At 37.4% G+C, this 23,285-nt stretch overlaps 1 long non-coding RNA gene across 1 annotated transcript in view; it reads right to left on the bottom strand.

The window, feature by feature from the left end:
- Window positions 1-4,798: 4,798 nt before the first annotated feature.
- The window catches only part of LOC121674031, a 25,037-nt gene continuing 6,550 nt past the window's right edge, over window positions 4,799-23,285 (bottom strand). The window contains exon 2 of the long non-coding RNA XR_006019411.1: window positions 4,799-14,021. This is a non-coding gene — a long non-coding RNA (uncharacterized LOC121674031). The remainder of the gene's footprint in view (window positions 14,022-23,285) is intronic.

Below are 23,285 nucleotides of genomic sequence, written 5' to 3'. Positions count from 1 at the left end.
CTAAAATATTATGGCAAAATGTTTGTCTGGGTAGTGAGATCATATGCTTTCCTAGATTCATTCACTTGAGTACTGAATGTTTTCTCAAATATCCCCTAGTGCATATCTGGCAAGATCTCAAAACATGCTTAATGCAAATTGTCTTTGGTCAATAAATACCAGAACAGAAGTGTCCTAGAGAAGAAGATTTATGATATAAGCAGTACAAACACACCCATAAATCAGAACAGGAACGCTTTCAGGTAGCACAGTCGGCATTTATGCAAATCACAGTATAGGCAGAAATACACATATAGGACTTTTAACCAATGACTTACCTTTCAGTATCTCACATCAACCAAAAAAAATCCCAGAATTTTCTTAGAAAATGAAACACATGTTCTCAACTACCTCAACCATATTGTTTTATCTGTAGATAATAATTTGCTTCTTCCTTATTTTCCCTGAGTTGGTGAATTGGATGCTTCAGATTTGTAATTAGAATATCAATAAGATTTCAAGGTATTGCAGTCTTAATTCATTGCAAGTCTGCATTTTCTGAAGAGAAAACGAAAGTATTGACATTGGCAGTAAATTGTCTGTTGCCTCCTTCCTTTTCCCCCTGTGCTGCCTTGGCTCTCCCAGTCTGGCAGGTAGATTTAGAGCAGGGCAGGCAGTGTGACCAGAAGGTGTGTGTAGGGGTAGGTGAGCAGCAGAGCCATTACCAGCAAAGGGAATTGGTGCTGCAAGGGAAACAAGGCAATGCATAAGGTGTGTAGTGATTGGGCTGACTGTGGTAAGAAACAATGCACAAAAACTCCAAGCAGAGCTCTCAGCCCATGAGGACACAAGGGAGATCAAAGCAGGTGTGCATATTAATGCGTGAGACATACAGGCAAAGGGACCAGATAAGTGCCTTTACAGTTCCAACATCTCTCACAATCCCCTAATTCTTGTGCTATCACCATGTGATACACGGTTTTGAAGCAGAACATAGTCACATGGCAACCCTATATTTTACTGCTTGTGGGTAATTTTCTTGTCCTGTCAGAATCCAGTAACTTTGTTTTTGCTATGAATGTGTGGTCTAATGCATATATCATGTCAGTGCTGCACCAAGCTGACACACGCATTAGATGCACTGACAGTAAACAGGAAGTAATCCAAAGTTATTAGGCAGGAAAAATATAAAGAAGCTTGTAAGCTCTTACTCTGCAAAGCAATCAGCAACTCCAAGATTTTTTTCTTGTTTCTTCTCAATGTTAAGACTGTAAATATACATATTAAAAAGCTTTGTTTTCAAAATCTGTAAAAGCAGAAACAGCTGCAGATGTTCATGCTGAAAGAAGTGGGGCCTAGGTGAATTCTCACTTCGCTGAAGCTGGAGTCAAAAAACCCATTGGCTGTCCTAAATCTGTCCCTGATTAATGGCTTTACTTTGGAAAAGTGTTAGAATCTCTTTTACTATCTCTCTACAAATCCACATTTGTCCTCTTTTGCAGGCCTCCATATTCTCCCTGTCTGGTAACTTTTCACAGCTGGAAACTGCATTGTATCGCTAAAACTGGTTATAAAGTTACTGCAGTTTTATCTGTAATCAGCTATTTTCCCCCCTATTGTACACTATATAGCTGTACAATTTTAAACAGTTGTCGCTGGAAGGTGCTCCAGCCCTGTAAATATCAAATTACCTGAAAACTTGTCTCTGTACCTCTTCCAGAATTAAGTAAATAGTCTTTAATTTGCCAAGAGCCAGTCCTGGGAGGCGTTTGTGAAAGCCACTGTGACAAGGTAAGGGTGGATAAGTCCTATGGCATTTGAAGGAAGAAAGATGAGGAGAGGAAAAGCAGTAATCTTCAGGCAAATAAAAAGTAGATGATTTGGCTGTCCCTTTAGGCGCTTTGGTGTGGCCTGTCACCACCAGATCTTTCAAAAGGTAGTTTAAAGAAAAAGAATCGGAAATCTTTAGACTCTTATTCAGGAACACTAAAATTAAGAGAGGTTATTGCCCTACAGTTCTTTGAGGACAGAAAGATATTTTTATAAGGAAAGACAGCTTTTAAATTTGACAACAACATTATTCAATGGTGCCAAATCTTGTACCACATTTTAGACAGGCCGGGAGGTTTTTGTAAAATAAATTCACTTTCTTGGAATCTCGGTACCTTGGTAATCAAGTCAATACAACAGTAAGGCAGGAAAACATAAAACAAAGTAAACAAACAGTTTAGAAATTAGGAAATACAGACCTTTTTTTTTCAAGGATCTAAATATCCACATTCCCTTACATTACCTAGAATGTCTTCTAAAATTATTATTATCGAAGCCAGACTTGCCTAGTCTGAAGTCCTGAGTTTTAGAAGTCCATTGGATGCTTATTAAAGACACATTTTTTACATTGAAAACTCTCCTTTTTGTGTGTAAGAAGGTGTGGGAGTACATTTTGTGCTTATGTAGTTGAGACCTGGACTGAAAAATAGTCATGTGCTGCCAGCAATCCATGTGAGTTAGGTCAGATTTTCATCTCTTTGTACAGGGGCCACGTTTTTTATCTGGTAGTGCCTACTTCACGTGGTGGGGTAGGGTAATCAGATAGGGTATCTTTAATCTGTGATCTAATACATCTACACGTAGGACATTTTCCATATTAGCAGCTTTCGCAAAATACCCTTTTCCTCTCTGGAACCTCTGAAGCCTGTCTTTTATCATTCACACTATGTCTGCAAGAGGAGGTCAGGTATAGACTGTGGAAAGACCATCTGAAGCCTGTAATTATGGTGGTGAATTTGAAGCAGTCTGGGCAGCAGCCCAGACAAAAAACACAAGTAAATTAAATCAGAGTAAAACTTGTTTCCCTATCACCCTTGGGCAAAGCACATTGCCCATGGTTGAGCTGCATAGCTGTCCCAAGAAGGATACCTTGCATGCTGCAGGATGCCTGAAGCACTTGTGGAAAAATATGGAGCAAGGGCAAATTTTAGTACCCTCCCTAATGCTGTGGTAGGATTCACAACTTACAGGTGAACTTGAGTGTTAGTTTGAGAGTTGTGAAGTGGGTGTCCTCTTATCTGAAGTTCAGCCAAATCATCATGAGCTGGAAATTCCAGTGACTTTAAGCCCTCACAGCATTCCTGCTATTAGTGTTTTACCACAGTGGACTACTTCAAAAAAACTAAAAATACCCAAAACCCCCTTCAAGTCCCACTGAACTCTGTTGGAGAAAAGGACTGAGTGAATAACAATGCTTTAGGTTAATTTTGAGTTAAGGCATCGTATGATTCTCATTAAAGTTAGGTCTGGGCAAACTGGTTCAAGTAAATGATCTTGTGTTTCCAGCTTTGCAAGCTCTTGGAAATATTTTAGCCTTTTTCCCCCCTTTTTCCCCCCTTTCCCTAAATTTAGTTTAAAAAAATAAAAAGAAGGAAAAAAAAAGCTGTACTCCTGGCTGGAGACACTTTCATGCCAACTTTTACCCTGGAGCAAATTTTTCATGCCTGAGTTATAAAAACCTCAGAGAAATAAGTGGTGATATGTTAGGTAAACATCAGAAGACCTTGAACTACAATTTTGCAAGGGGTGTTGTGAACCTGACAGGACAAAAGATTAATCAGACAAAAGCCTCTCTGCATAGCAGTTCATCTTAACAGGGCTGTGGTGTCTCGTGGTGGGTAGGATACAGACATAGGAGACAGAACACCTCACTTCTGCTCATGTTTCAGCTTGCTGAGTGACCTTTAGCAAAATGCAGCATCTGTGATACCCATTTTTTGCAAAGATCCTTGGATAAAAAATGCTGTGCAGTTTTTAAATATTGGCGTGCATTAGCATGCAGATTTGCTCTCCAGGCCCATTCCCTTTTCAGACTTTTATACTGTGGAATTAATTACTCACAAAAGCATAAAGTATTTTTGGTTTTTCTGTGTGCTCCTCCTCCTCTCTGCCTTTCTTAGCTCTTATAAACTTTCTAAAAATATGCTGAGAGTGTAACTCATCCTGGGTATAATTCCAGAGATGAAGCTACTTAGGAAGCAATCTTATAGAAACAAAAGGTGAGTTCTGGATATTCTGAATGTGGTAATAGTAAGGGATTTTTGGAAGGGATTTCTTTCTCATTTGGTTCCTATATTTTTTTGTCACTGATTCCTGAAGCAGAGACACAGCGGCTAACACAGATAGCATCTGCTATATGTCCAGAACATTAACTGCTATGGTTATGTTTAGAAAAACTTATCACAAACACAATGTTTTAATCTCTAATAATGTATGTGGAAAATCAAGAACACAGAAGTCCTCTGTAAATTGAAATTAATAATGTTTGTACAGCTACAGTTCTTTTCCAGGGGACTGGAATATTGAATATTGCATAAAGATACTATACAAAAGAGAAGTTGAATGAAAACGCTTAACCTGTAAGGACCTTTTCTTCTTTTCTTCTCCTTTCCTTCTGTTTATGGGCTGTCACATCTGTTTAAATGTTGCAGGGAAACTGAACATCCTTTTCTTTTTTCCTTCTGGTAAGAAAACAAACCTGAGGAATTAAGTCTCTTGGCCTTGGCTCTTATTTGGCTCATATTTTATAAAATGGTCCTTTTATACACCCACTTGAACAACCGATGTGCTCATTTAGAAGGGTGTAGGAGAGATTCACCCCTAAGAGTAAGGAAAAGAGAGATGTATCTACATCTGCTTTGTCTCATTCACAACTATTAAGAACGGTAATAGGGGCTGATTTATTGTAAACATCAGTTTGCAGTTTATTAATGCTAAATTAAATTACTATTATTTCCTTTGCTTATTTTTCACTCCACAGAGACAAATGTAGCTAGATGATTCATTTATTTGCATCGATACTCTGTAACAAAAATGAATAAAATTTCATGGATTAAATAAAATACATTTAACGTCATTCAAAATACAAAGAAGACGACAAAATAAAAGTACACTCGGTTAAGTAAACTAATTAACCATTTTCTGGGTATACTTAAATAATGAGCCATCTTTCACACTAAACAATTGGCTTTTCTCTAATTAACCAGAGCACTCAGAATGTTCTTGGTGTGTGGGTTAACCACCATGTTTTTTACTTCCTTACTCCTTGCACATCATTTTATTTTTTCTCACTGAGAAAATTTGAACAGATATATGTATATATTTTATGATTATTTTACTGTTTCTCTTGCTAAAACACAACTTCACAGCACTAAAAATATTTCCTATTTTCAGCAATGGATTCAGAGATAAGAAGCATTGGAATATTACTATTAATTCCAATCAAGTCCATCGTGTTGTAGCAGCATGATGAAATGCAGTAAGAGGAAATAATTGAGAAAATTAAGCAGTATTTGAAGATTGATGCAACTTTGGTAACATTTAGAATTTGGTGGGGTTTTTTTGGGATAATTACTCCCTTACTTTATACTGTAGTTTTTCAAAGGAAATTAAATGTTCAAATACACATTCCCATTCCAGTATGTTCAAGTATGGTAATATAACCTTTCCTGCAATCTAGATAAATGGAGGTTGATGAGGGCAAGGGAGTAGTGCCAGTAGCTTAGAACTTGAACAACATCAGCGCCAGGTGAAATCCTAACCTCACACTTTTCAAGTTTCTTTGTAAATCTGGAACCTCATGTTTGTGAGATGGCAAAGGGAGAGGCAGAAGACATTCCCATATTCTTCTTAGGTGTCTTAGCTGAGATAATTATTTTATTATATTTTCAAGTTGAAGCTTATTCGAAGTTGCTTCCTTCTCTGTTATTTTTGCCCCAGCCTAATTATAATTTGTAATTGTTCAAGCCACAGTCTGAATGAAATCAAATAAACATTATAGTTATTTTCAGTCACAGACCTACCAAGCATTTTTGAGTTCATGAACAAGATCTTCTGTCATTAGCCATACAGGATTTTAGCTGATTAAGCCAGGACATTTCTTCTGATCACAGATTTCTTTCATACTGCCTCTTGTTGGCTAGATTGAGGCTAGAAAATGTTGCTAATCCAATGAACACTGGCAGTTCTCAATTTTTGACATTTCCAGAGCTCTTTCTCCAACTTATGTGACATTTTGATATCTGAAACGCTATCCTGTCAACATTTGAAAATCAACACCTGATGTCAACATAATTCAAATTCACTGCCTTCACTGGGCTTCCATCAGGGTTGAAGTTGGCCCATGAACTTAAACAAAGGCTTGTATTAATATATTCTTAAGAACTAATTTCAATTATATGTTGCAGTATCAGGCAGTATTATGTAGCTGCTATTGCATGAATACAAGGATGACATAAAACCCATAGCTGTTCAACTTTTGTAGTTATTCTGAAATTCTTGGAAAGTGGATAAACTGGAGAAGTTATTCAGAAACAAATATATTACTCAGAAACATTTTTGTTGTGTTCCAGCTGATTTCATACTGTACTGGTGGCACAAAAATTTCAATAGGCTTTAATTCACCCAATGAATACAAAGACAAATTCTTCCCTTGCCCATGAAGTGCCAAGATTCAATTTTGCACAAAAACATTGCTAAATACAGCACCTCATGGCTCGTTCACTAATTGTTCTTCTGTATAAGACATTAGCTCCTTCCACCACAGTCTGAGATGAAAGGTACCTCTATGATATCTAGCCATGGGATATCGATAAAGCACACTTTATATTAACAATAAACACCTCTCATTCTTTTCTCCACTCTGCTATTATTTTATTGTTAACATAAATTATGGTTGAACAAAAGCCTGATATCAAAAGGTTTTCCTTTTGGGTATCTGACACAAGCCATTCACAATATTCTCAACAAATGGAGTTTTGCAACACTCTTTCGTCCATTGTGTTGTAATAGACCAAAAGACCAACCAAATCCTTTGTCAGAGGAAGTGTCTTATAGGTGTAAGTTAATGGAATATATTGACAATACCTGCTATTTCTGCCCATTTAATTCAGAGATTCTAAAAAAACATTCACTTTGGGTCAGTCTAGGATTCATCCAACAGAGCGTCCTTTCCCAAATGGTATCTGTAAGTGCAAGTGCAAGGACATACCAGGAAAAGACATGGTAAACATATATGATCTTCCCCGTCATTCTCCTCAAACATCCTTTTATGTTCTGCTAATAGGAATTCCTGAGACTGATTTTGTTTGTCTGTTTAGCAACCTACAGTACTTTTTTCCACCTCTGGAACCCATGTAAATATTCCTTACCCTTTTCTTTTGGCAAGGAGATCCACTGGGCTATCTGCTCCATAAACACCTCCTTTTGTATGTTTAGAGTCTGGTTTCTTTAAAGGTCCTTAGTACTTGAAATGGAAGATAAGGACAGATATCTGGGCCTTACACAAACTCCTTGGGCCACTTGGGATTTTGTAGACCAGATAGGATCTCCTCAGTCATTCCTGTAAGAGAAACTATTCCTTGCTGAGATCCTTCAGACGTATATCTGAAACTTTTCCCATTATAACATTTAATTTTTACTGGATGGGACCTGAACCCTTCACAGTCATCAAGTGGCTAATTGTGGATTTCTACTGTGGTATGATGAGGTTTTCTTTTGTCTTCTCCACTTTTTTCTTAAGGATTCTGAACACTTCATTTACTTTTGTGATGACTACTGATTTGATAGCTTTCATGGAAGTGTCTTTCATATTTAAAAGATCAACTTTCTCCACTGAGTAGTAATGGTGTGAATGTAAGACAAATTTTCCCAGTGTGCTTCCCTTTATATCTACCTATGTATATCACATTTTATCACCCCAGCATTTACTCCATGTCATCCATGAATGTTGAGCAGTGCTGTTTTCTACAGAATTTCACAAGCGATCTTCATCCACTGCAAGAAAAGGTAATTTCTCCTAACTTCTGCTTCATACGTGCTTCAATATGTAGCCCAAAACCTTTTGTTGGTTTACAGACTACTGAAGATTCTAAGGCAAAGAAGTTTCTTGTGCATAAACATAAATTTCCAGTGGGAGTTTAATTCATTTTGGAGGATTTGTAGTGGATTTCTAAACTGAATAAATTCAAAACCACTGATTCAATCCATTTTGATAGGGAGTCTCTTGTAAAATCTCAGTGGTTTTTGGCCTTTGCAGTTGGTAAACGACTAAAATGGTTTTAACAATCTCAACTCCTACATAGGCCCTTAAATAAACAGCAGATTTACAAAGATACTTAGTTATATGTAATTTCTGATGGCATTCTGCACCAGTTTTTCAAATAAGTGCAATATACTTTAACAGTCCTTCATCTGTTTACTAATAAAATAAAAATGGAATTATGTTTAAAGCCTGTTTTGCTTCATGGATGTTACAACATTGGAATTTTTCTCTTAACATGTGTTTGAGATATGCAGATTCTAGTGTTTTAATTTATTTCAGTTCAATAAAATTTTTTCAGACAGAAAAAAGAATTCTAAAAATTATTTTTGGGAGGTTCTTATTTATTTCTATAAGTTTTAAATTAAAAAGCCTCATTTCACAGAGATGATTGTCTTCGGGTCGGGGTTGTGTCTCTTTGGATCTCTGTAAAATCCATAGCAGTATCCTGAGTGCTAAGATAGTTGGGTTAATTATGGAGTGTAAGTAAACTAGTACTTTCTCAAATCATCCATTCTGCAAACTCAGGAAGGTATCTTGAAAATAAAGCTGTTCTTTCCTGTCTTCTCTCTTCTTACTACCCTCCTCCCTTAACGGTGGTAAGGAGTTATGGTATTAGAGGTTATTAAAGTAATTATTTGGAAAGAAAAGTATTACTCTGGGCTGTAGAGGCCACATCCCAGGAACATTTTGCGAATTTCTTGTTGCCAGTTTGTGAGATTTGCTTGTTGTTTAAGAGCCCACCTCAACTTGTTCTATACTCTTTTAATAACTAAATAAGAAAGCATTGGCCATTAAAAAAAATTGTAATCAGAATTGGTTTGATATTTTTGCTGAGGAGGCAGGATGAGCTTGATCTTATTGTTCTCTGGCTCCTTTTACTGAGGGATGCTGATGTCCATAATCACACAAACTGGATGCATTTCTGAACGAAAAGGCAAATTGAGCCATATAATCCAAATACTGAACAGACTGTGAAGTAATGGACGTGCCATGACTTATTTGGGTTTCAGGATCTTTTGTTTAATTTTCTGATATTCTTAAGGCTTAAAAGAGGACACAGACCAGTCAGTTGCATACACTTCCTAATTGATGAAGTAATGTTAACTTGTTTATGGTGTGATATTCTGATGCTGGCAGAATTGTTGAACAGAAATTCAGTATTAAGAATATAAGAGTGTTCTTCCTCCTTTTGCCTTTTCTGTGCTGGGTAAAACTATTTTGAATTCAACGCCATGACTGCCAGACATGTTTGTCTCTAGACATCCACACGGAAAATAATGTGCTCCCTCTTATTGTCCTTCTCTTTCCTGTAACTCTGTAGATATCTTCCAAGGCAGAATAACACATTCATGTCTGCAGTTATGGAGACCATTATTTCAATGACATCAGTGGATTTGTATCCACCTAGACCAAGGCCCTCAGTTGACCAGAAGGCTCCAAACTGCATAGCCCATGCTCTAATAGTGCAAAGGAAATGCAAAAGATCCTGCAAAACTATAGAAACAATTTAAATTACGTATGTATGATGCTAACATGAGAGGCATCAAGAAAAACAACTGTCTTTATAATCTACTTTGTGCTAGTACTATTTTAAGTGCAAATGCACATAAAGAAGGGGTGCATTTTCAGAATGTGGAGGAATTAAACATTCTTCATTCAAGTTACATGAGATTTGCTTTGTCATGCACTTTAGAGAGTTGCTCAAATTGGTATCAACAGCAACCAGCTGCTGTGAACAGTAAAATCTTGCATACAGAAGTAGAGCTGGGGGTGGGGGAGTAAGGGAGGAGCAGGTTGAGCCCTTATAGCTGTGCCTGTGCTAGCCACTTCAGAGATCCCCTCTGAATCCATAGCACCATTGCTGCTCCAGCACTCATTTTTCATCTACTATGAATCCACAGTTGTCAGTGCAGCCCTCAATGTGTTCTGTTTAAATTCTCACCGAATCTCCATGGGTTCCTCTGTCTCTTCACACTGAGAGAGACAAGAGAGAGAGAGAGCAGCAAAGTGGTTAGAAATCTTCTGCCAAACACAGATGGTATCCTGATTGCTCTTTCAGCCTACCTGTGTCTGTCTGTGAAGCTGTGGATGTTGTGGACATGTGTGTGAAGAATTTCCAACACTCTCAGATCATTCACCCAAAGTAGAATTTCCATGTGAGTTTTAATATTCACCACATTAGTCAGCCTTGAGAAACAAATATAGCTATTTAGGGTTTATCTCTGTAAAAGTGTGTCTGTGTGTGAATGTGCTTATAAGAAGAGAGAAGTAGAGGAGAAGAACAGGAAGACTCCAAAATTACACAGCAGTCTGCTTTTTAAAAGTACTGACAAACACGTTTGCTTGCACAGTGTAGGCAGTCTGTGAAAAATTCCAAAAACCGTGGAAAAAAACCACACTGGCTTTACCTCATGGTATCTCAGCATGCTCAGCTATTTGTCCCTCTCCTCCTCAGGATATGGGCACAGTGTGGGAGACAATTGCATTATGGCAGTTTAGCAAGTTAGTGCTTATCAGCTGACTTGTTGTAACCAACCGTGCAAACTCTCTTCAGCTGACCCATTCGTGAGATAAAATGCATTAGCTTAAATTCACATACAGTAGATTTCCCTTCCAAGTCAGATCTTCAAATAGGTTTTGGCATACCTGGCCAAGCAAGCTGGTATCCTCTTCTCAGCTCAGAACATATTCAGTGCAGCGGAGGAAAGGGAAAGCTTCCTCCTTGCAAGAAAATAAATCAACCTATCAACAATGCACTTAACATTTAGAGGAAAAATGTTTGCTCAACTCCTATAGGTAATCATTTTGTAGAATGAAGCATGAGATTTGATTATCCTCATTATCTTAGTTCAGATAGCTCTGAAAGTTGCTAGTTGTCATGAAACATACAGCTTTTTAAAAAATCCAGTTATGGTATTTGACTTACTGACCTATTCTGGCATTAAATTGCACAGTATTCCAATTCACTGTGAAAATTCAAGTCCTTTTTTTCCTCTATGCATATTACCTCTAGTTCAAAGGAAGGAGCTTTGGATCTCTTACCTTTTCCTTCTCACTTTTTTCTTTTTTTTTTTTTTTTTGGTGAGGCACAACAAAGAGAAGGGTTGGTTTTCACTAATACCATTCACATACTTTAATTTTTCAACCTTGCTGATTCTAGTTATTCTATTTTCCAAGCAAAATTCCGAAGGGGTCATTGAACAGTTTGGAATCTTGACAGCTGTTTCTCAATAAGCATCCTTAATAGGGATGTTCTGAGAATTCCATGTTGAGCCTGGCTGTAAAGCGAATATATTAGTAGAAAGACGTACAACTCTGTGTATCATGTAAAGGTATAGGGATTCTTACAGTTTCCTTTCCTTTTAGTCATTGCAGATCAGACCAGAATAAAAAGATAAGAAACTGTGTTCTTTCTGGTACTCTGGTTGTGGGTGGTACTTGTCTGTATCACTAACTAGCAGATGAATTAATTTAGATGGTCTGTAGACTTCTGCCATGGAAATAACACACACGTAAACAAATGGGTAAAAGTTTTAGGTCACCAATTCATACAGCAGTCCATGCTCCTGCTTTCTTCTATTCCTGTCTTCCCTCAGTGTCATGTGCTTTATGACAGAGGGGTTTTATGTCCCTGTGTGTCCATGTTTTCACACACCTTTTATTCATTGATTCATTACTTTCTTTTTTTTCCCCAATTGAGACCTTCACAGGATGGCTGTCACAGCTGCAATTCTTGCTTGGCAGCATTTAAATGCATGCTAAACAAAAGTCTCTGTCTTGCCCATCTCAAATATAGGCAAGTTAGTTGATAAATAGCCTTATGCCACCCCAGGGTGTGATTATACTTTGAGATAGCACCGCCCATAGGATGGGTGAAGGCCCTTTGATTTTAGTCCTGTGTCTAATCATGTGTTTTAACTCTTTCCAAGTGCTGGGTTTCTGTTGATCCCAGCAATTCTGTACATGTTACAACTGATATGGTTACTGATATACCTGATAATATAGCTGGCATCAGTGAAGGAAACCATTTGGTTGGGCTAAACAGAGCTGCACCAAGACTGCAGTCATCATTCAGTTAATATGCCAGATTATTGGCAAACTTTTCCACTGCCTCCTTCTGTTGTTTTCTGCAAAGCATTATTTTGGTTGAGAGTCATGATAATCCAATCCATTGGTTTTGGTTCTTTCTAACCTTAATGCTCTTGGTTTCACCTGGGCATGTACTTACCAACCTTCTTGTCCCCTTTGAGCCTCACAGAAAGAGACTTGTAGTGTCCCCTGTGTGCAAATTCTGTTATGTTCCATTTTTCAGATGGAATTTTCATGGATTCCTGGTGTTGCTCTTCAGCACTTCTTTGAGAGTTGCAAACACTTTAATAAGTGGGCAAGTTTCTATTCTACCCACAGCTTTTACTTGTTTCAGTTTAGGTATTGAAGAGTTGTTTTAATGTTAGAATGAGTGAAGTTAACAAAATTCTACTATTGACTCCAGGCATAGTATAGTAAAGCTTGCACTTGCAGTTTTTGTGCTTCCCATCTGTGCTAATATACATTTACACAAGACTGACAGGAAAGTTACTTAATGTAAATTACATTTGCATTGGCTTTAAGTCAACTTTATACTATCAGAAAAAAGAATAATAAATTCCAAAGCATTTAAAACCACAAATACACCCAGAAAGTAACTAGTCCTGATTTCCTTATATTTGCACTAGTATAAATCAGGAATAAGTTTGTTAAAATAGCTGGGATTATTTTCATTTATACTGTAGCTTTATTATAGAGCTCTGAAGCACTATATACTTATGCTACAACTGCAGTAAGAAAGGGACCGTAGTTTGAGGTTCAGTGGCCCTACATGGGTGCAAGAGAGAGGAGGTTGATGCATGCTGGGACTATATCCAGTAGTTAGTGTCTGCAGGACTTGGGTCTTTGATCGTAAAATAAGAGAACATGTTTTTCTGGAATTGTGCCTGGCTGTATCTTTATATAATATTCACTTCTCAAAAAGCCAAATAAACTAAAAAAATGTTTAACTGAAATATAGACCTGTCACTTTTGCTACTTACCCATTTCCTTAGCCCGTAAACTTTGGGTTCCCAAAATTGTAGTTGTTAGATGCTTAAATGTTTTTACATGTAAAAAAACCCCGTGCTTTCAGATGCATTCTGGTTGCAGCTCATTTGGATTGCATAATATGAATGCCTAACAGTCTGGCTGCTTAAAAAGGACTAATTTTCTAGGTATGGGGGGGAAAGAGCTCTTAAAGATGTTCCCACAGATATCTAAATGGGAAGGAAGTTGAGATCCCTTTATCCCATTTGCTTTTATTGAATGCTCCAGAAAAGGCATTTTCTAGCTGGGAGCAAGGTGTAGGTTTAGGATGTAAGGAAATCCTGGAGTGTATTCACAGAGAATGAAATATTATTTATAAAAGCATCATTATTACATCTTAATTATTTATGTTTCAAAAAATGAATAATATATTTTCTGAGTGCTTGCTAATTATTAAATGACAGAAGTAACTCCACATTTCAAATAGCTTGCCTTTCCTGGCAGCAACTTCAAATGAAGAAACAAGCAAAACTCCAGCACATTGCCCGAGACTTCTGAGAGCTCTAGTTTTCATAATGGCCTGGTGAGGAGATTGACTTTCAAACAGGAAAATGAAAATTCCACATTGTTTTGGAGCACAAAGGCCTTCTAGGGTACTGGGTCATTTAGGGTGAACACCCTGCAAACCTCCCCTTTTACTTTCTCCAAGTGCAAATGTCAGCGACATTACTTACATAGGTGACATTAATGTTCTTTATACCAGCACTGTTTCAGACACAGAAAAATACCCAAAGACCTTGTTCTCAGAAACACTGTAACACCAAATTTATGAGCTTTGGTGAGCCAATACTTACTGCTGACCTCTTCAATTTAATGGGAAATACAAATATTGTACCTAGGAGAGAATGAAAAAAAATCAGAAATAAACTTTACAGTAAATCTACATTTTCAGCATTGGAATGGGAAAAAAACAGAGCTCTCAAGCTAAGTTTCATGCTACGAATTCTTCTTACTCAGGTCCTGTTCTCTGAGAAAGGCATTTTATTGAATTGTTGATCATATTCTCCAGTATCTCCTGGACAGTCCTTCTGTGATTGGCATAGTTCTGGGTATGACTCTTCATGAAAATGATGCAAAAAATGGTGCCCTCTTTTTTTTTGTGAAAATTTTAACAAACTTTGGTAAAAGGTCATTGGTCTTACCAATGACAGAAATTTGTTTCTTTCCTCCCTAGGCAGAAATGTAAGGTTTACTAGCCATGGAGGGTACCACCAAAACCTTACCAAAGCGCCTATCAGGCAAGAAAGGTGCAGAGCTCAGGGAGACCTCCTGGTTCTACTTCCAGCTGCAGGCATGATTAAAGACTGGTGGTATTTGAGACTGCTGTAGATTGAGAGAACAGCCAAGACAAGCCTAGAGACTTCTTTCTCTGCTTGGAGTTTATCAATTAACTTGAAGCTTTTTATGTTTCAGCTCTAGCTGGAAGCTTCATTTGAACTTCCTCCGCAGACTTTAATTTCCGTTTGATCTTAGAGAGACACCATCAAATAGTTTGGGTTCTATAAAGCTGAGAGATAACTTTATTGCTGTGTTTCATACCAAACCTGAAGAAAACATTCAGTGACTGCTGAAACATGATATTCTCGGAGTTCTTTAAAGCCACAATAGAGCTATGATTATTTACGTACTTAAATGATGGCTTTTTTTAGTGGCAAGGTGGTGTACCTATTGAGAATAATCCAGGTTAGATGCCAGGGAAGAGAGGGATTGCAAAGTTTCCTATTTCCGATAATTATTTTTTACTGCTTTTGCAATCTGTTTTATTACATGTGGACAAGAGAAACCATGCACAGTGAACAAAGCTCTTTTTTTTTTTTTAAGAAGAAAGCATATGCAATCATACTTTAATTTAATTTTTCTCCAGTCTGGATAGATTTCTAGGTCTTACAACAATCCTCAACCAAATTCTGAAAGAGCCAAAACTTTTGTATGCCACATGTGGCAGTGCTAGCAATGTAAAAGCGTATATTGAAAACTTAGGATGGACTTGTAGACAATTAACAGGCTGGCTGCAAAATCCTGCAGAGCCTTTGAGAAATTCTAGTCACACACATAAACTGAATTATGCAGGTCTTGTCAACAACTGCCTCAGAAGCATATAACTGGTACGGAGGAATAAGGGAGGATAAAAGTATGTGTTCATCCTTTTAGAAAAAGGGAAAAGGAGTCTTTTATACAATGTTTGAGAACCGCTTGTAGGGGTCAGAACATTTGTAATCTTATGTCAAACCTAAGACAAAAGACATTTGACTGAGAGGATAAACAGATGTAAATACCTAAATGGCAGTTTTTGGCATCTGTCCAAAGGTTAGGGTTGTTCTCCCAAAGGTTGAGCTGGTTAGACAATTAAAACAATGTCTTCTTCTTTTTTTTTTTTTTTTTTTTTTGGTGTCTATTTCCAACCTCTCTCTCCTTCTTTTAAAGTATTTATATTTTGAAAGACAATGTGTATAAAAAAGAAAAGTAAATAAAGACATCTTAATTTTCTAAAGATCAAAATGAGGAGATTAGACTACATTCCAGCATGTCTGAATCTATGTCCTCTCACAACCTTTTATGAAGGAGACCACAATGGTTACCAGAAGAAAAAAACAACAAAAACCCCAAACCAAAACCAAAAGACAACCTGTGTGTCTTTGTGAAGTACTGAAATATGCCCAGAGATCTATAGCAGATTTCTAGATATATGTCTGACTCTGATCTCTCTACATACTAGCTTAAATCAAGAGGAACTCCTGACTTGTGAAAAGTTAGTATAAGATCAAAATCAGAACTATGTACTTCATTAAGGTCATGACCAAGATATTTATTGTGGTTTGAGAACAGAGAAGATTAAACCGCTACAATGCCAATAGTTGAACACTGTGTGGGATTGTTGGGGAAGGAATTTAAAAGAAGTCATTGCAAGCAGGCTCCTCCCTCCTATGTATTTTGTTTATATTTCAAGGCAAATGAACACACTGTATTTTGTAACTGATGGAGTAAGTCTTGTGTTTGATATAGCTTACAGGCCTATAGCTGTAGCACCAGAGTGTTGATAGTAGAAGTTCTTGTAATTTTTCTTGCTGAGATGAGTGATTACACAGCTACTGGTCCATATCTGGTTGCCACTATGTTTATGTCTCCACATTTAAATACTAATTCCCTATCAAAATGACAACATGCATGCCGATTTGCCTGCTGAAAATGAGGCAGTGTAAAAATAAATAAGCAAATTATAAATAGATAAGTAGAGCACATATGTAATTTCTCTGTTCCTCCCTGCAAAGCCATTGGACCCAGCTAAAGGTTGGTTTTTTAGGCAGTGGTAGGCTGGCAGAGAATAACATCACTCTGTTGACTGGGGACTAATCTGTGTTGCTGCCCCTTCCCCACATGGTGGTAAAGCAGCTTCCAAGAACAAGTTGATACTTTTTGAATCTGACATTTGAAACCAGTTGTACATACAATGTGCTAACTACTAGATAGACTTCCATGTGGCTGCTTTGAATTAGCTGTTTGGTTTCCGTATCATTGTTCAGATTTCTTTTATGCTAAAAGTGTTTCCAAAGCCTAAATATGAAAAGTAATAGAAAATATAGAGGGATAAGTATTCCTACTTGAAATGCACTTTTTCTTGGTTTTTGCTAATTTCTTTGCATTAGCCTTTGGAGAAAAAAATGTCTGTTTCCACTAAGCACACATATGCAACAGGAGAACTATATAAGGAAAGCACCTTACTTTAATTAATACTGTCTTTGCAACTTCACTCTTTATCAGACATTGAACACAGGTTTGGGACAGAGATATACCCATTTTTAATTCAGATGTGATACTATTTGCTCCATAAGGTACTGAATTGCTAATGTTAGTTAATTAGGACTTTGGGGCCTGATTTTCAAAGATGGCTGAGAAAAAGCAATAAACTTTTATCTTCAGCTTGATTCTACAAAACTTTGCCTCCAACGAAGAGGGCAGTTTGTAGTAAATTACAAGGGCCAAGACTAAATGAAGCAATGTCTTTTCACTAGCTGTATGCTTTTGAATATCAACAGAGAGTTTTAGCAAATTTTTGGGGATTACTACAGTTGTTTTCTAGTGAAGAAGGAAGTGTGCCTTTTAATTTACCTGTAAGACACTAGAGAAAATTGTAAATCCTGTTCTTCGAGAAGAAGGTTTCTACCCTCACAGATTTGAACACAATTCAATAGGACTACTAGATACGACACATTTCGGTCACTCAGGCTTTAGTTGTCAGCCTAGCCCCAAATATCAGCAAGATTCTCCCTTAGTTTGCTTCTAGAAAGTTCCTTATACATAATTCCTTTTGCAATCCATTGCTTTGCACACGGAGATTTGGAAACCTCTCAAAGTACAAAGGGGAATAGTTAGTTGTGTCTAAGTAGCAAAGGACTGCCATGCACTGCCTGACATAGAGTATTTGATTTCACCAGTCTCATTCTGCTACCCTGTGCAAGTCATGTGAAACTATTTGTAAACTACAGGTAGTGATGCATACTTGCAAATGTTCTGTGGGACGCTCGTTCAGTTAATATTGTAAAGCATTTGAGATAGCTATGGAGAGAGAATTGCACTTTATCACACACTTACTACCATTGTAATCTTTTATCTGCTCACTTTGCATGGGTATGAATGAATGCTCAGATGTGCAAGTCCTAGGTCTTTCCCATTCAGGCTCTTCTAATATCCTCTCATTACCTGTACCTAAAAGTCTTTCAGTACAGATATTAGGAAAGTTTGTCCATTATCCTAACCTGTCCATTTAATGGTTGCTGTTCTCAAGTACTGTGAAAGGCTACTAGTGATACAGAGCTTCAATTTTTTGCTAGTTTTCACCTACATCCTTCTGATCCTTCTGTTTTCCTGGGTCTTTTAACAACTGTAATAAACAAGACCAGCCTTTAGTTGTTCTCTGCTGTGTCAAGAGTCTCAGGGGTTACAGAATCTCAGAGGAAGAGATGGAGAGGTGGCTACTTATTCAATTTTTGCAGCTTCCCCCAAAACCAGGCTGTATTCATGTCAGCTGAAGCTGGGTTCTGGCCCATGGTGCATGGACACTGCTAATGTTGCAAACACTCCCATAATTCAACTATAACAAGTAGTAGTGGTAGTAAAATAATCTTATCTTCAACTCATCAGAGCTTTTTTAATTGAATTTTACTTAACATGAGTGTTGAAAGAGCCAGGCTCAACATGCAGCCTTGACTTTGAAACCTCTGGCATTTTGTGGGTGTTAGTCACATCCTTAAAATTACAGTAATACAGTTTTTGTGGCTTAATATTTACATATTTTTATTGCTGTCTGAAAGATAAATGGGAAGAGGATGATCAGAGGAGAAGCCTGGAGCAGGATTTTAATATGTTGAATTAAAAAAGTAGATAGAGATATATTTATATATATGGGAATGTGAACTTAAGGTTGCATAGGTAAATTAAAGACATTAAAAGACACAAAAGCAATAGCTGGCAAAGCAACATTTAGTTGGCACATAGAAATGCACTGTATTTTGTGGAGTGTGTGTAGTGGGACATTTGAAAGTGAGGGAAAATATTCTGGAAGTTCAGGCAGCTGAATTAACATTGCCAAAGGAGTCAAAAGGAGTCACAGTCTTTACATCTTTATCGTAACTTTGTTGCAGTAACATTTAAAACGAAAGGCTAAATTGGAAACTTTAACTTCCCAGAGTTCCTCTGATGTTTACTGGAATTTACCTGAATAGTTCTAAACAAGGAACTGAAGATAAAGTGTAATTTTTCCACCTATTTTGTGACCGAGTTACACAACCCATCTCCTTTTAAACCACCTTGATGCGCATTGCTAATGTCTCCAATACCTGCATCGTACATCCTGAAAAATGAGGTGTTGGTTCACAAACAAACTCTCTTCCCTGCTAGACTGTGAGTTTGGGAGAAAGGACCAGCTACAGAGAATGAGAACTCCAGCCACATTGCCCCCCTTAAAAACTAGCTTTTGACCCCCTCTACCCAAGGACAGAGGATTTCCCTTTATGACCCCATTAATATCACGGTGAGTCGAGAATGGCAAATTGTGACTTCTGCAGGGAAGGAAGCATGTGTCCTTGCAGGGAACTCCAGGTGCTTTTTCAGTTCTTTTCTCCTATCTTGCATACAAGAGTGGACACCATTCATGGGAAACATTGCAGTGCATGTCATATGCGTATTTTTGGGTTTCGAAATTAGCAGAATGTAGAGCAGGACAAAGAACAACCCAGGTGAACATTCAGAGAATCATGTCCCAAGACCTTAAGCATTCCCCACCTCAACATACAAAAAGCAAGAGTTTCATCGGTAAAGGCTGAATAAAAAGAGCAAGAACATCTTCTTCTAGGAAATGGGAAATTATACATTCTTACTGCCTCATCCTGGGATCATTCTTGGGCTTTGTTAGGAGATGCAGTAGAATGGTATAAATCTGAATTTGTCTGTGGTGAGTGCAAAGGATATTTTGTTTTTCAGAAGAAACAGAAGAAGAAAGTGCTGATGCACAAGTCACCAAAGGGACTTGAAGATAGCTGAAGGCACAGGACTCCATCGTATCTGTAGTCTTTAAATGTGTTTTAATGAAGAAGAAAAAGGTTTTATAGCTTAGAGTGGGGAAGTGGAGAGCATGTGCTTTCTCTGACATCAATGCCCCTGTGAAGTTTATGAGGCTCAAGTTGAACTGTGAGTTCAAGTGTAACCAAGGAGTGCTCAGAAAGAAGAGCTCCGTCTCAGTAAGATTGGCACCTCAGATGCAAACAACTATCGGCTTTTTGTTCATCTCATGGGAGAGGCCGCTAATGCAGCTAGACCAGCAGATTTATTCAGAGGAGCAAAATAATTCTGAAATTGTTTTCAAAATTATGGGAATAAATGCATGTTTTTTCCCCTCTACTTTGATATGTTTTGAAACAAAAAGAGGATCTGACTCGAGCTTTCAAGGAGGTGGGGAGAAATGAACCCAGTGCATTTACATCTCTTTTGGACCCAATCCAAATAGATTACTGACTAGTGAGAGCATGTGAAAATGGGTTATTATATTGGAAATCAGATTAGTGTTTTAGCTCTCATGTTTTCTTAGGGAAAACAGTGATGTGATACAGGAACATAGATGCTGACTCTATTCATTACAGCAAGTATTGTAAGGGTTCTGTGGGAGACCATTCTAAGCCAAAAATCAATTGGTTTAGTCCAAAGGGGAAAAAAAAAGTGTTCTTATCTCTCTCTTTTAAGAGAGGGCACTTCAGGTATTTCAGAAAGAAGGCTGTTATTAATTTGGGTTGTTTCCCATAGGAATGCTAGGTTGCTGTGGAGCCAAAATTCATGTTAGGACACATGCTTTAAGTTAATTGTTTGTATGAGAGTAGATGGCTGCAGGTCAGGGTTGCCTGTTTAGTCTGGGAAAAGTACACAGGAGCGCTTAACAAGGGAAATAAGAAAAAAGGAAGGCTTTATCCTCCAGTGCTGAGTTTGGAATAACCAGTTCTAGATGAAGCTGTAGGCTGAATCCAGGGAGTAAACTGGGTGGAGAGTTTGACTCCTTGAAAGCCAACATCAGCATTCCAGTGAAAAAAAGTCCCATTTGTGTGAGGTGATGATTATCTTCTTCCTGATTCTGAGCACCTCTTGAAACCAGTGGGAGCTGACAATGCACAGCTCAGGCACAGAGGTGCTCCTTTCCCTATTTCAGGATTTGGAATTATTTTGGGGCTTCCTTAATGAACTCTAGTAAATTTTTTTTGCTAACAAAGACCTCATTAAACCAAATAATCTAAGGAAGCAAATGAAAAAAGCTTTGCTTGCAAGGTACACCACCCTATTTGATTTTGTGTTTTCAGCCTCCAACACACTATTTGCTACAAGTGAGATCAGGATGACTGGTTGTTTTCTCAGCCTACAAGTCCTTTCTTTGGTTCTTTTTTAGAACTTTATAAGCTACATTCTTAAGGCTCCTTGTACCACAAATGCTTTGCAGAAATGCATCTTGCCAGTCCTCAAGAAATGGATAACACTAAATGTAAAGCACAAATTTGGGACTAAGTTGTTCTAAGTGCAACCTTGATTCGTACAAAGGCATATTCAACAGTCTACTGAATTTAACTGGAGGATTTGTGCAGTAAGACAGCAGGTCCCAAAGTGAGAGAAGTGTCACAATTTGGTCCTTAATATGGTATAAAGCAATTTTAGTACAAATTGTGAAAAATATATCATCCTTTAATATCTTATTGTCACATGCTTCATGAAGATCAAAAAAATCCACTGACCTAATTGTGTCTTTATAAGAGAACTTGCATGTTGGCTAGAGAAACATTATTATGTCTTGGAACTTCTTTCTGACCAAGTGTGGACTTATGGAATTAACCATTTGTAAGTAAATATGCAAGATTTTTTTTGCCACATAACAACACTGATAGGCACAGTGCTGAAAGAGGAATCCCCATAAATCACTTCGATTTATTTGCAAGGAAATCTCTCCTTTCCACCAGTTCTCTGAAATCCAAGTGTCATTTTGAGATTCAGCAGCCATTATAAGCTAGAAGGGCTGAATGCTGAAAGTCTGTAACATTCTTTTTCCATAAATTAAAAATGTCTATGATCATGTGGAAATTATGTTGCTCACATGGATGAATATGGGGTCTCACCAGAGGCATGGTTCACATTAAGTCTCAGTATTACACTGACGTATTTCTGCAGTTCATTGTGAGAGAACATTATTCTTGAGCCAGCCTGGTCAAGGTTGAGAATACAGGGGCAGAAACTTTAAATCTGTTGGCAGATCTGCTGCAGTCTATTGTATATCTCTGAGCACACTACAGCGCTTCTGTTCCCATCTTCATCCTTTGTCTGCATAGCCTATATAGGCTGAAAAACCTTTGAGGCAAGAGCTTTCCCACTGTGTTTGCAAAGGGGATCTGATCTCACTTAGGTCCCTAAGGCATTACTAAAATAAAAATAATAAGAATAATTGCATTCAAAATTGGCAAAGGAAAGAATATTTCTTTATTTTCAGAGATTGAATAAGTTGTTATATTACATCCATAGCTCCTCTTTTTTTTTTTTTTTTCTTTTTTTCAGGATATCCCTTTTTCTTGTAATCAAGTCTTTACATATGGCTTTCCTTACTCAGTGAAGAAGGGATCAAATGCTCACTGTGATGCCACATAATTAGCTGAAATCCACAACACATGCAAAACTGAAGCTCAGGGATGTTTTATGGTTTAGAAGTTTTATTTAAAAATTCAGAAGTTTACACTTCTAACTTTGGAAATTGACTACGATGTGATTATTTTAAAATCATGTCATTCTAACTTTTGTTGCTTTCATGGTTTATTTAATTGACTCAAAAATTCCCAACATGAGAGTATTTTCAGTCAAAAATTGAGGCATCTTTTCTGTTTGTTTCAGATATGCTGTGTTTTTAAGATGCAATGCTGTAAGAGCAAAAAAGTAATTTTTAAGAGAAAAAAAATCTCTAAGCAGTGCATGGATCAGAAGAATTAAGTATGAATAAAGGGAGTTGGTAGATGATATTTGGAGTTGTAAGACTTCACAGATTTGGGAAAAAAGACATGCTGTGACTCAGCAACTTGTGTTATAATCCATAAAAAAGAATTAAAGAAATATGAGTTAATAAGAGCTATGTTAGGTTGATGAGGTACTTTATAGGGTATCTGGTAGTGGGCTTTGTTCCTACAAAAGCAGCATGGTGTCATGTGGTAAGACCGAATGGTTTTCACTTACTTGCTTGTATTTTCTATTTTTTAAAATTATTTTCTTCTAATCTAATTATTCACATCAATTTAGTAAATTTCTGTTACAAAAGGGAGTATTCTGGGTTTTTTTATTAATAGATCAGTGTTTTAATTTCAAAAGTTTGATTTTACAATTTAGGTGACTGTATACAATTAAACTTTTTCTTTGGTTGCCCTCTAGGACACTTTGTATGATTGCCACAAAAGAAAGACTTCTTAATGATTATTTTTTGTGTACGACACATCTCTTTCAATGTATGAACATGTGCAGTGGTTGGGGATGCACATTCTGTCAGGTGACCTCTCCTCTCCTCTCCTCTCCTCTCCTCTCCTCTCCTCTCCTCTCC

The sequence above is a fragment of the Corvus kubaryi genome, unplaced genomic scaffold (genome assembly GCF_017639235.1).
Source record: "Corvus kubaryi isolate FWS band 111438036 unplaced genomic scaffold, C.kubaryi_AGA036_p1.0 66, whole genome shotgun sequence".
NCBI classification, from domain to species: domain Eukaryota; kingdom Metazoa; phylum Chordata; class Aves; order Passeriformes; family Corvidae; genus Corvus; species Corvus kubaryi.
Note: the sequence above shows the minus strand (reverse complement) of the source record. Positions and strands in the feature narration are given on the sequence as shown.